Source organism: Anser cygnoides, chromosome 21 (assembly GCF_040182565.1).
Source record: "Anser cygnoides isolate HZ-2024a breed goose chromosome 21, Taihu_goose_T2T_genome, whole genome shotgun sequence".
Lineage (NCBI taxonomy): Eukaryota > Metazoa > Chordata > Aves > Anseriformes > Anatidae > Anser > Anser cygnoides.
Window position 1 is genome coordinate 4,764,714 of NC_089893.1, and position 14,141 is coordinate 4,778,854.

General features: G+C 50.8%; 1 long non-coding RNA gene across 3 annotated transcripts in view; it reads left to right on the forward strand.

Annotated features, from left to right (window-relative positions):
* The window catches only part of LOC106039832 (uncharacterized), a 110,489-nt gene that overhangs the window by 22,123 nt on the left and 74,225 nt on the right, over nucleotides 1–14,141 (forward strand). The window contains exons 2-3 of one of the 3 annotated variants that reach the window (XR_010826179.1): nucleotides 11,024–11,090; nucleotides 11,816–12,413. The exons of the other annotated variants lie outside the window; for them this stretch is intronic. This is a non-coding gene — a long non-coding RNA (uncharacterized lncRNA). Of the gene's footprint in view, nucleotides 1–11,023; nucleotides 11,091–11,815; nucleotides 12,414–14,141 lie in introns of those variants that run through there. 3 annotated transcript variants of the gene reach the window in all.

Genomic DNA, 14,141 nt, shown 5'->3' on the forward strand with positions numbered 1-14,141 from the left:
GGAGAGGAAGGAAATCCAGGTGCGGGTGTTTCATGGGACCTGGAAGTGAAGGTAACTCAGAGTTGTGCAGTGCGCGGCAGCCCCAGAGGTGCTGGGAGCTGCTTGAGACAGGGAGGCAGCACTGACATGCTCTGCTATGGGAAGCAGGCTATTAGCAGAGGCCTCTTAATCTCCGCAGTAAGTGGAACACGCTGCCTGATTACTTCCTCAGAGAAAACTTAATTTCTTCCCAGAGAGGTGAGAGTGTTTTGTCTGCGCTGGGGTTCCCGGGGCAGCCGGGAGCTGGCAGGAAAATGAGCTGGTAATTCAGCAGCAGCTGGGAGAAGCAAAACCTGTGAATTTTGTCTCGCCTCTCAGAGCAAGGCTGTCCCTGGGCTGGGGGGAGAACAGAGCCAGGAGGGACCATCAGTGGCGCAGGGTGCTGTGCTGCTTGGGGTGCAGAGGTGTTGGGGATCAGATGGGGATTAGGAAGATGTAACATGCCCAGCTGTGCTGGTAGGCCTCTGACCCTCTTAATCCCATCCCAGAGAAGCCACTGTGATCACTGCCAACTAGTTTGACTTTCAGATTGCTCGTATGTTCAGAAAATATCTGTGCTTTTACCCTTGAGCCTGGCTTTAGGAGCTTTTTAGCTTTGAAAACCACATCTTGGTCTGCGGGGACCGGGTCTGAGTGTCCCTGTGCTTCCCACGGGGTTCTGCGCCCTTCAAGGGGACGCCGAAGTGCCCCGGGTGAAGGTTTGCCTGCTGGCGGTGTGACAGGGTGACAAGGCTGCTGTTAAGCTGGGTTTGAGGGGGGAAATGCTCACGATTCCTTCAGGAGGGTAGAAGTGCACAGTTCCCAGGGTCCAGGAGGGATCTGCTTGCTCTTCTGGGTGAGTCCTCCTTGCCACTGGTGTCCATGGGCATCTGAATTAATCACAGAGAGGGCTCGGACAAAAATAGGCAAGTGTGGAGCCAGCTCTGCTGCAGGATTGCCTTCCAAAAGCGGCTGTGGATTTATTCCCCCTCTGGGTCTGAAATTACTATGTAAATACCTTCTCCCCGTCCTCAGTGCCTGCCTGCCGCATCCGAAATGCGGCTGGGAAGTGCCAGAGCCGGTGATGTATGGCTGCGCCGGCAGCAGTGCGGAGAGAAGGGATCCAGAGGAAACGGCTCTGGCTCCCTCAGCCCAGCATCCCCGAAGCAGCAAGAGCTCGTCCGTTTGTGCAGGGCTGCGCTGGGGCCAGGGCTCGGGAGCTGGGGCGAGCACAGCAGCAGGAACGGGAATGCTGCTGGTTGTGTGCTGCCACGTTACCAGCTCTGCATTTTGAGCAGTTGCAGTGCACTTAGCGAGGGTTTGACTTCGCTCCTTTGTTTTTTGTTTTGTTTTTTTTTCCCTGTTCCCGGTAATGCTTTACGTGGAATATATTGATTCCATTTACTGGCGAATTCCTTCCTTAAATATTTTTTACGTAATGTCTTGCACGCATTTCTAATGGCTTTTGCAATCCTTGTGTTTCAGTGGCACCAGGAAAGCAATTCGGCTTAAACTGAAGTCAGGGAAACAGGATGGAAACTGAGAAAGGACAAAGGTGCAGGCATGCATGGGGGGAAAGGAGAGCGAAGGAGAAAGTGAATGCAGGGAGTGAGAGAGGTGGATTTGTCTGAAGAAGAGTAAAAGAAGAAAAAAAGTGAGAAGACAGACACGTGGAAGTGTTGGTGCTGACTCAGGGTTATCCAGCGTGGTCAGTGCTTAGGACGGGAACAAACATCCTGTCTGTTTGGCAAGGACAGTGGGAATTTTGCTTATGAGTTTCACAGCGGGATTATGGGGTGGAATTTTCCAGTTCAGCGGTACGGGCACGTCAGCCTCCGAGAGGTGAGGGATGGGGACAGGTAGGGGTTTGCTCATGTCCTGAGCCAGCTGGGGAATGGGAGCCCCCTTTGGGGGCATGGGAGGTGCACGCAGTCCGTGGGACCACAGCACCGATCCCAAACTGTGGGAAATCAATGGCAGCGTTCCTGCTCCAGAAGGTTCACGTCTGCCCTCTCACACAGCAGGATACATCAGTCTTGGTTTAATTCAGGCCCAGAGCGCTTTGGACCATACTGTACAACTTGTTTGCTTTCATTGTCTCTTCCTCTTATCCTTTTATATTTTTTACAGGGATCTTATTGTAGGTTTGATCTGATTTTTCTGCTTAATTGACAGGGATTCAATTATCTCCCTGAATACAACTGTCATTTACTCAGCAACAGAATTGTCAGGCATCTTCTGAGGGGGGGAAGAGATAAATGTCACGTTTCCATCCTTCCCTTCCCCCCTCCCCTTCTTTGGCTCACTTCCATCCTCAGGTTCTGTTTTATTGTTGTTTCCATTTGCGAACGGCGAAGCACAACAAGGAGATAGCAGATAATGAGGCGGCAGGAAAGGCTGAGCTGCAGCGGGAGCAGCTTTGTTTTAATGGGCTTCCCCCAGGAAGGGCTGCTGCGGGGCTGTGCCACCAGCCCTCAGAGCAGGGCCGTGTCCTTCTCCTCCGCATCCTTCCTGGAAGCTCCCTGGAAGATGCTGTCGCTGCCAGGAAAGGAGTCTGCCTTCAGGGGGAAATTGCCCTGGGCTCGAGATGCTCAGCTTTGTGGTCCGTGCCTGCTGCTGTGCTCTGACTTGCACCAGGAGCACCTAGAGCAGCCAGAGGCTAGTTGTGTCTTGGCCGTTGTTGATGTGCAGCTTGCTCTGGGGTAAAAAGCACGAGAAGAAATACAGCAGCTGGGAGGCATCCTTCTCCAGCCCTTCAACAAGCCCCGTGCACCTTGAAGGCTGCGACATCCTGCTTTCGGTGGGGACTCTCGGGGAGCAGGGTCTGTTTCCCGGGTGGCTGAATCCTCGTGTAACATGGAGCAAAGGGAGCTGAGACGTGGATGCCAAGAGCCCAGGAACCGCCGCCGTTCCCCGTTTGCTTCCTGGAGGGCGATGAGCACAGCTAATGGCATCTTGATATTTAAAACCAGGCAGGAGTTTGAAGCATCTTGCTTTCTGCTAGGTCTCTGACATTTCAGAGAGCTGGTGAATAAATGCTCGGGCGATTAGCTGAGGTCTGAGCACCTCGAGCTATGCTCAGATCCTTGCCCAAGCTAACAGGTCTGGTGGCGGTGGGGCATGTTCCTGAGCTGCTTAGCTCAGCCCGGCAGTGCCAGTGATCTTCTTGGGACTGCAATCAGCTCTCGCCAGGAACCTTTGTTCCTTGCCCAGTTGTAGGGGAAATGCAGGTGAGGTTTTGCCAGCTGCTGCTTCCCTCCCTGAGTTCACACAAACCAAAAGCGCCTTCCCCAGGGCCCCCCGGCATGGCTCCCAAAGGGATCTCTGCCCCCGAGCGCAGCCGGAGGGGCTGGTTTAGGAGCTTCTCGAGCCTTTGGAAAGGGGAGAGGTGGCTTGAAGGCGAAAGGAGCTCTGAAATCTGTGCAAGGGCCTTGGCTTCAGTGCTTTCAACGTTTCCATATGCCTTGTAATTAAATTGTAAGTAAAAGTAAGGAGCCGACTGCTCCGCTAATAGCGGCGAAAGGAGGCAATAGTGCGACTTCCATCTGTCTGCAGATACAGTTTATGGTGGAAATACATTAGCAACCTGGAGCTGTGTGCCAGGCTCAATTAGACTAAACAGGATCAAAGGGCACCCTGGGCAATAAATATCCTTGCGGAATCAGTTCGGAGTCTTTCTATTTATTGCTGGAGGAGATAATAATCATTAGTGAGCTGAGGTGATATGCAGCGACCGAGGCGAGCTCGGCTCGGGGAGGGAGTGACATTACATTAGAGGGTAAGAAAGCATGTCCCCTCGGCAGGATTACAGGCAGGGTGGCGATATCTGGGCTGCCTTTTATATTCCGCTGGAGTTTGGGGAAGGGATATAGCCCATATATCGATTGTGGGGCTGTAATGGGAGAGAGGTGGCTGAGGTAATTGGGGAAGTGTTTAAAATGTACACTGGGTAATTGAAAGCTAATATCAAAACCTAGCTCAGGCAGAGAACCACCTCTCCTCTAATGAGGCATAAGGTGAAAGGAGATTGACTCTGACTTGTATTGCTACTCCCAGAGAATTGCTTTGCTCCGCTGCTTTTAGGTGCCTCTGTGTGTGCATGCATGCCCGTGCTTTTATTAGCACACTTGTAGGTAACGTTCCCGAGTCAGCAGCAAAGCCGCTGTGACACTGGCTACGGAAACACATACCAATTGTTTCTGTTTGGTCACGGCCTTGTAAAAAAAGGAGGAAAAAAAAAAGCTGAACTAAATCCTCTTCCACTTCAGAAGCAAATAAAGAGGAAATCAAAATATTTTAGTATCAAGGCTTGCTTTTCTTCAAATTTTCTCCTGCTCTTAAAAAACAGCCCAACAAAAAGAACTATCCGGAGGGAAGGAGTATTTTCGTACGATGAGCCTGTTATGCTATCTGAATGAGGATTCAATGATCCGGTTATTCGGGCCGCGTTTTCTGCTGCTGTAACAGTCACTGAGGGAAGAACATTGCTGTGATATTTCACTGCCTCTTCTAGCTTCATCCTCTGCTTGGACTGGATTTTCGGATGAGCTCGGTGTAAGTACGAAGGCAGGTAATTAAATGGCCGTATTCTCAGCGGCTTTCTCAAGATCGGAGGGAGGCTCCTCAAGAGTGACGACAGGGCACAAGTTGCCCTGCCCCAAAATGTCAGGAGGCAGCAAGCCCTGCGTGTTGGGGTGTCCCTGCCTTTGGCTGGCAGCTGGGGGGGACACGGGTCTAGCAGGCACAGAAGTAATTCTGAGAACCTGGTGCCTCATGAGCACGTAGTTTGCATCTCCCTGCTGCAAAATTGCTCCTAATGAGAACCCCTGTGCTGCGATGGGAAAGTGCAGTCCTCGATGGAAAGCACCTGGGAAGTCAAAGGTGTCAGTGTGACCCGTTGGGGAGCACCTGCTGACATCGACCACAAGGTTTTTGCGCTTTTCTTTGGTCCTTTCTCATTTTAAGGTCCGGTCGGGGTAAGCTGCCCGTCGAACTCAGCACGCCAGCCAGGAGACTTCACGAATTCCCTTCGTCCCTCTCCCTTCCCTACATCCAAGGCCAGCAATTTCAAAAGACAATAAACAAACCACAGGCTCTGCAGTCTGTAAGTGAGCACCAAACTGTTCCTTCCCCGGGCTGATTTGCTTTTCTGCAGAATCTTCCCCTTCTGCCCATCTGTCTGCTCGTGCCATTTGGCTGCAGACGAGCTCTTTGCTGTGCTAGCAATGTGCCGGGGATAACAACGCCCGAGCTCTGATTTAGGACGTTGGGAAGTGACCAGGGTATCTTCGTGGTGATATATACGCAAACTTTTGATGAAGGACGAACTAAAACTGCCACCGAGTGTACTGGGCGATACATTCTCATTGATTCAACACGCTTCTGTCTGACAGCCTGTCTTACGGCTTCCACCATTAACCTTTGTGGCATGCAGCACGTTTGTGCTCTGTACAGTGCCTTTTTCCAATTTTCCAAGGCCCATTACGTTCTGCTCAGTGCATATAGTTACACTGAGAGCAATGCTGAAAACAAGAGAGATGCACACACTGTATGCTCTGTAAAAATATTTACCTTCTGCTTCTTGTAAATATTGTTCTGGCTTCCTGTATCTCTTTCTGTTGGAGTTCCTACTGTATTGTAGCTCTGCTTATCAAATGTGATCCCATTTGCACGCCAGCTTGCTTAATTTCCAGCTTTAATCTGCTAAAGAGCACTGAGGTAACTTGTTTCTCTCTGTATTTCCTCCTAGATATAGTCCAAAATATTTCTTCTGTTTTCAAACTGCAGCTCAATAATTCTTATCCTTTCAAGTAAAAGATTGCTGGTTGTCCTGAAATAATTGATTTTCTAGTGAGATCTTCAAAAGTTATATTTTCTGACAGAAAATCTTTACCTTCCAGCGCACCGTCCTATGTGCTCCCCGTGTCCTGTGTGCACGGGGAGGAGGAGGAGGAGGTCCTAAGGGGTGTTGGAGTCTTTATGGACCAGGAATCCATCCCTGCTGCAGGACGTGTGTCCTGCTGTGGCCACCTCCTTTGCCCCACGTGTGCAGCTGAGCACGGTGCCTCTGAATGTGCTTCAGTGCAAACGACAAGAATAAAGAAGTGATAAAAAGAGATAAAGCTGGGGATGGCCCAGCCTGTCTTCTGCTCTGTGAAAGCAGGGGTTTGGCCTTACCTCTGCTTGGATAGGGGTTCTAATACATGCAGTAAGGCTTAGTGGTCCAGTTCGTTCATGATGAAAGGGGATGAAAATAGTTTTGAGAGCTTAGTTTATATGTCAGAGTGTGGAGCAAATCCACCTACCTGGGTAGGTTTTGTTTTCTGTTGGCTCAGTATCCACATTTTTGGTTACTTCTGCTGTTGGGAATGCCCTGGGATTGCTGTCTTTGCAGGCTTCAAATGTCTGATGTGGGCCTGTGAAAGCAATAGTGCCAGATGTGAATTCATATGGTCACTTAGGAATTGATTAGGGGAAAATAAAATACACCAGCAGCACACAGTGACAGTTCATCTAATGGCTGTAAGTTTACGCTTTTCCATATTTTGATGCTTTTGTTTTTTTCTCTAATTGGACGCTCCTTTTTAGCAGAAGCAGTGGAACAGGGTATCCTTGTTTTATATTTACTAAGTTATGCTTATTAAAAGGCATGTAATTATGGGAAAATAAGAAGAATCTGAAGAAAAACCTGATTCAAGTGATGGCCCAGGGCAGAATTTCTGGATGAGATCAAACGCAAACCCTCAACTTAGTCAAATATTTTCCCTCCTTGTGATTAAATTCTTTCTTTGTGTCTTGCTGGATGGGGAGTAATCTGAAAAATAGTGCAAATGCTACCTGTAATTTTTCTACCTTTCCACAAAGCCTTGGAATTCTAATGGTTGTAGGAAACATTTTGTTCTTCATCTACTGGCGAGAGAAGTAGAGCTTGCTTCTGGTTTTGCTGTTGGGCTGCATGATTTTGTCCCAGCTACGGATGCAGACAGGTGATAGGGCTGCTGGGTGTTCTCCCAGGATCTCCAAACCGAAGCACTTCGATGCCCATCGCCTTCTCAGTAAAATGGTCGCAGTAATTCCTGCCTCTTTTTGTGAAGAGCTTGGAAGTCTGCGGTTGCATTGTTAGCTAATTGCCTGTCTTTGTCCAAGGACTGCAGCTGGAGGCCAGTTACACTAGGTACTAAAAAAAAAACCCCACTGGTTTCTAGCCCAAAGCATTTCGTCTAAAAGGATGATGGTTTAACAGCAGGGTTTAGAGGGCGATGCTTCATCCTGTCAGCCTGCTCTCCCTCTTGCTGTCCTCGGTTAAGATCTCTGTTCAGCAACGGAGCTTTGAGGAGAATTATCTGCACGGATGCTGCCTGGTGGGAGGCGGGAAGGGTTACGAGCCCTGCTGGACCTCAACGTAAACCTGGGGGGAGGCAAGGTGAATGCTGCCGAAGCTCTTGCTGCAGTCTCGTTCGGTTCAAGCTGGCTGGATGTGGCTGCATTCATCCCTGTGGGCTCTTCAGCAGGTAGCAGTGCTTGTTTTGGGTGGAGAAGGTGAGGGGAGGTTTGTTTCCACACGCAGCTTTGGCTGCCCTGGCACCGGCAGGGATGGAGACGGTTCCTTCCGGCTGCTGGAGGATGTAAGGACGTGGCAGGGAAGGGCAGGCTGCTACAAGCGTGACCCTCATGGAAGGGCGTAAATAACTTGCCCTTGATGCTACAAAGCCCAACCCACCCCAGACATCTCCTTTGGCTCCCAATTCAGGAAAATTTTGCTTTATTTCTTCCAGTCTTGTCTGTATTGAGTAACACTCCCCTTGCCATCTCTGAGGGCATCTCTGATTCTTCTGCTCCTGTAATTAGAGCTGATTTAAGGAGTGGGGGAGGCTGCCTATTTTCCTTTGCTGGAAAACACAATTTGTTGACTGGAACCGTTCATGAGCTCATGCCACATTGGACTAACAATTTTCAGCAGAAAGAGCTAAACATTTTGCACGACTCCAACTGATATGATTGCACATACAGGGGCTGAAGGATGAGGGGGGGAGGCATTATTTCCATGAGAAAGTGGTTTATTTTCCATAGACGTGAAAAGAACATTTTTAGATGCTTCAGTTTTGGCTGGCATATCAAAATAATTGTTGTGCACAGAACTCCATTTCTAGTGCTCTTTGCTTCTGTATGATAACCTATTTTAGCTGCCATTTGGGGCGATTTGGACTTGAAGCTGGCTGCGAGGTGAACAGCAAGCCTTGCAGCAGCAGTCCCAGGCTTTGGGATGGCAGATGAGTTCTGCCTGCCTCTGGCTCGTGGGGGAGAAGCTCTGGTTGTGACCTTCTGTGCAACCTTTGGGATTGTTCGGCGTGGTGCTGCTGGCTGCCTGCAGAGGAGGGTGATGCCAGTGCTGCTGGCAATGGGATCGCTGGGTGTGTGGAGCCTGGGAACTGGCTGGCGAGTGGTTCAGCTGTGACCCCAGTGCTAAGAACCGGTCCTTTCACCCCTCTGAAGCAGCGGGTCACAGCCCCTTTGCTGTCTTTCCCTATCGCCATCCCTCTGGGGAGACTCGGAGCAAACCCTTCCCCAGCCTGCAGCACATGCAGGGCGCCGAGGGTCTGCTGGGGCTCCTATATAACAGCAACGAAGCTGGGAAGGGAAGGCATGGGGGAGGCAAGCAGGGAAACAGAGCTGGAAGCCGGCGACCCCGTCTGACCCGGCGTGCTGTGCCTCCAGAGGCAGATCACCGCAGATCAGCGATGCTCGGCAGCTCTGTCAGCAAGCCCGAGCCGCTGGGGTGCTATTTCCGAGGGCTGATATATGCTCAGGCTGCTCCGCTCCGTGAATTGCTGAGACATGGATTCCTGACAGGCACATAGCAAAAGGGAAATTAGCAATGGATAAAGTGAATTAAACATAATAAAAATAAAAATGTCCAGCCGGAGCATCCATCTATTATACGAACAGCTTTTCAGCTCGGGGAATAGTTGAGGCGGAGAGATGTTACATAATGCAAAAGGCAGGGCCTGGATTGAAGAGAAGAGCTCTTAAGGTTGTCTGTTAGCAGGCTGCTAGCATTGGTGCTGAATAAATTGGGGCCAGCGAGAGCTAGCCAGCAGCCCAGGTGACAGGATGGCTCCTGGCACCGGGCTCGGGCACTCAGCCCCTTGCCACTCGATTTGGGAAGTCGAGATTATCTCAGCAGGAAGAAATGGGAATGAGTCTGAGACCGAGGGCTGCTGCCCACGATGATTTTTGGATTCTGCTTTTCAATTAGGGTGAAAGGGAAAACTTGAAGTCTGGAGCAGTTGTGATTCAGTAAAATGGGGAAAGCTTTGAGACTGGCTGGCACGGGAGGCTGAGGATGGAGCCTGGGGCTGTGGCGCACACCCTGACACCTCCTGTTCCCGAAAAAGGCAGAACCAACCCTTTAATGTTCCACGATTGCTTTCTGTTCCCCAAAGCTCTTTTCCTTTCAAGATGTTGCTCTGGTTCTGTGCTTTCCTCCCATGTGCACCTAAACAAGATGTGGTTCAAATCCCCCGTCTTTTTCCCCTGGGATGGCACAGTGCGGACATTTGGGATCCCTGGGTCTGTCTGGCTCCTGCCACAGAGTTACAGGCTGCCCTCGACCGAGGCATTTCTGTTTTATTTTCTCTTAAATGGCAGGGTCATCTCCTGAGACAGATATACACAGTCCCCGGGGCTTTGGGGGTTTGATCTTGTCAATGTTCTTTTAACAAGAGCTGACCTTTAGAGTTATGGATTGGAAGGGAAGAGCCCTCTCCAGCCTGGCCGCTTGAATAACGTGAGCTACGGAGCTTCCCTCGGCGGTGGTTGGTGTGGAGGGAATCGTTCTGCCCTCCCACATAAGTGAGCGCTCTCAAACCACCCACTTGCAGCCTATAATTTTGCACCCATCTTAGTTGTGCTTTGGCTGAGATTTATGGCACGATACGAGTTTATTTTGTGTAGCATCTTTTATACAAACACGATTCCCTGGGCTCTTCTGGGAGGCAAATAAAATGAGTCAGTGCAGAGCATAAATTAGAGGAAGCGGTGGTTTTGAGATGCTGGCCAGTGAAAACACTCGGAGCATTCAGTCATGGTTGGCAAATGAAGGAGAGGAAAGCTGAAGTGTGGGGGGGAAAAAAAGGTGCACCTAATCCTGAAGGAAAGGTTTTTAATGTGAGCAGGACAGCTGGAGGCAGGAGGGATGCGAGAGCAGCTGCTCCAGGAATCTGGTGGAGGTGTGTGCCTGCAGCTGGGGGGAGAGGAGGGCCCTGGCACTCCTCCAGGAGCTGAGAGGTGAGGAGGAGCAGCACTGAGCTGGTGGAAGTCACTCTGAAGGCAGGGAGACCGACACTAGCTGGATGTCAGGTGCTTTTCTAGGGAGCTGCAGAGCAGGACACAGCTGGAGCCTGTCCGAGTGCTGCCTGGCATGATGTCTGTTTCGTGGTGGCATCTCTGACTTGCAATTTCTTTCCAAAAAAAAAGGAAAAAATAAATTGACCTGCCTCAAACATCTGAGTCCATCGATGTAAAAGTGCTCTAGTGAAGCACCACTTTGACCAGTAAAACCTCCTTTATATAAAACCTCCGTTATATGGATCAGGTGCTTTGCTTTCCGAGGCTGTTAGCGCTGTCCCGCTGGTCCCCGGGTGTCCTGGTGGCAGTGCTCCCACCCCTCGGAGCACCCTGCCTGCCGCAGGAGGGGTGTGAAGGGCAGTGCTGGACCCGCCCTGAGGCCAGAGGCATTGCCCCAGGGAAGGATCAGTCCCCCTGGGCTCGCTGTGCGTCCCTGAGCAAGGCACAGCCAAGTGGCAGCGTACAAATGTAAAATAATGAGGTAGCAGCAGAGAGTGTCTGGAGCAAGCGGGGAGGAATGAAGATGGATGACTGTAGCTAAGAGACAATTTGAAAAGGGATAAATACAGGCAACAAGTTATTCACCACAGCAATTTGTAAAGAGTGCTGAAAACCTTCAGACAGGATTGTTTCACATCACCTCTTTTTCTATTTGCAGCCTGACAGTTCTCGTGTAAATGGTGCTGATTGATGGCTGCGAACCGGTCCCTTCATCTGTTCCTCTGGTATCGATTAGCTCCCGGCATCCAGGCCTGGGGTGCTGGTGGCTGGCTGGGAGGCTGCAGCCCCAGGGATGCTGAAAGCTGGGTTATGGGGTGGGAGCCTAGCCCTGGGGTTCCCTGAATAGGTCCTGCGGGGCATGGGAGGGTTACTGGTAGGGAGCTGTGCGTCTGTGGCTAAAAACTAATGGTCTGAATCACAGGGAAGGGTGAGCAGGAGATGGAGCGTTTTCCAGTTCTCCAGTCGGGATCTGCACCGACTCTTCCATCACTTGGTCTTTTTGTGCCTTGACTTCTGGTGTGCTGGGCGAAGCACCGTAACACGTCCTGACATCCAGAACACACTTGTTCGAGTGCGTTAGACTTGGGTAATGAAAGGGAGGCAGCACCGTTCGGAGCAGGGAAGTGAAGTGTAGCAGCGAGGACAAAATGCAATTACCTGCTCTGGGAGCTGGCTGTAGCACCTAAGTTAATCTCCTGACAAATTGCCTTTTGGATTTTTAATTAATAGAAATGCACAAGAATCTTAGAGGCTGAACGGGAGCTTGTTTTCCTTCGTTTCTTTTAGCTACCCCCGATGTAGACAGCACCTTTCCAGTAGCAAGCCCTTTTCTCTGTAGTCCACGTGGGCCAGCCTTGAGCCCAAGAGCTGGGAACTCGTCTTGGGAGCCTTTTTTTTTTTTTCTTATTGTGGCTGTGGCCTGGGCTGACCTCCTCGTGTCATATCCTAGGGCTGAGAGGATCACAGTCAGCAGCAGTATAGCTGGGGAAAAAGGAAAAGAAAAAGTGCATGAAGATGTATTTAATTTGATTCAGCGTTTTCCTCAAGGAAGGAGGCGAAACTGCTGCAAGCAGTGAGAACAGGCAGGAGCTTTGCAAAATGAAGACAGAAAAATTGAAATAGGTATTCTAAGAAGCCTTATATCAACTGGGCAGAGGTGAGAACCGTCCCGTGTTTGGGGGACAGCTGTTTTCCGTCGGCACTGCTGGTAGAGGCTGGACTGACTCTAGCCAAAGGTTCTGTGGCTGGAAACAATAAAACAGATTATGCTATCTTCAGAGAAACTGCAGAATTGTCTCCCAAGTGCTTCATTGACCTCGTTCATAGAGTCTTAGAATGGGTTGTTACACTGCAGAGCGAGCAGATCCAGCCCCTGCTGTCCCAAGATTGGCTTTTAGCGTGGAGACCTGCAGATTTCTTCTTTGCTGTCACTTCCACAAAGATGCAACACGATTTGGGATGCAAAAGTCCCTGTCAGCCCGGTCACCTTGCCCTTTGCCAGCAATGTGACTCGCTACAGGAGCATCTGGCTGTGACTCAGCGCTGGGATAAAGCCAGCCCTCCCCTCTGTCCTGCAACCGGCACGCGTCCTCTGGTGCTTTGAGAGGAGCCAGCCTGCTGCAAGTTGTGCTTCAGGCAGCTTCAGCAGGTGCCCACTTCTCCATGACAAGAACCCAGACGGGTTTTAAGCGGCCTTTGAACATGGGGTTGTGTCATACTGGGAATCGGTGCAGTGGCTTCAGCGCAGCTGCAATTTCAAAACCAATCTCCCATTTGAAAAAGCGTTCCTCTAGCAGGAGCAGCCGTAATCTAAGTGCAGTCTTGGAAAAATGAGCCGCACTGCAGAATGTCCTGGCTGAAAACTGGCCGAAAACATGCCTTCACCAAAGAACTTCTTCAGAGAGCTACAAATGTTGTGCCCTCCACATGAATCAGACCATGGAAAGCTGTAGAAAGAGCAATCTGCTCAGCTGAGCTCATCTCGAGTGTGTCCAGGCCTTGCTTTGCCTATAAGATCATCCCTTGGAGAAAGTTCCTCCTGCAGTCAAGTTCTAGAGGATCAGGTCCTCACTTCACCTGAACTCTCCCCGTCCTTTGAAGGCTGATCTCCAGCCCCAGCCTCTTTCCCAGACGACAAAAATTCAAACCTCTTCAGGCAGCCTCAGGACCTGGGTTAGCATTCCTGTGGCCCTCTGCACAAGGTGCTACCTCGGGGACATTTCCTGGCTGTGGGCCGTGCAAGGAAGAGCTGTGGGCTTTTTCAGACGTGGGGTGGCACCTAGTGACCTTCAGAGCCGTAGTTTCTTTATTTCCACCAAAGAACTTAACTAGGCTTTTATAAAGCAGTTAGGTTTCGGAGTGAAAAATTCTAGCTCCCCTGCTGGGAATGCTCATGAATATTAAAAATCAAATAAAGCCTGAGTGAGAATAGTCCATCAAGTTGTCTCTCTAGTTCTGTCTTCAAAACCTGCTTCTGATGCTCTTACCTCGTGGAGGAGGCCTGTTGTTAACTAGTGTTGTGTGCAGACAATATTTCTCTCCCCAAAATGCCTTGGTAGGAGGACACGGTAGTGTGGTGTGGGTCTTTGTGCAGCTTCTCCATGGCCAAGAGCATCCTCCCTGCTCCTCCTGCAGCCAGGGGCAAGGTGGGACCTGGGGGCATCGTTCCCGTGGGCTGGCGGAGAGGCTGTCCTGATTTTGGAGGCCTTGGAAAGGAAAAGCATGCAGCTGGGAAGGAGAAAGTCCGTGATTTCCTGAGCTCTGTGCCGGTTTGTCTCTATATAAATATATATAAATTGTACCTTGTTTCTTTTCCCCGCTTCTGGAAGTGTCCCAGAAATCCCTGCATCGATGGAGCTTCTGCAGGAACCCAAAGTACCGAACATATGTGGAGGTGTGGGCTTGGGGAGTGCGAGGGAACTGAGGAGAGCCAGAACGGGCGGCAGCTGCCGGGGCTGGGGTCCTGCTGCCAGAGGCAGAAATCCTCTGCTTGGGCACTGCTGCGGTACCTGGGGCAACGGCAAGGGGGGATCCAGGACCCCTTTCAGAGCTGTAGGCTCCTAGCAGCTGGCAAACAAGTCCCAGAACAGCAAGGTGGTGTTTTGGGACTACAGCACAGCCCCTTCTGCATGCAGGGTGTTAGCAGCATTGATGGTCGCAGGGCGGGTGGGAAGCAGGAGGAGCATCCTGCTCCATGCCGCCTCTGCAACAACCTCAGGGTGCACATCACTCGGCACTTCTTGCCTCTCCAGGGCTTTTGGGGCCAACATTTAAAC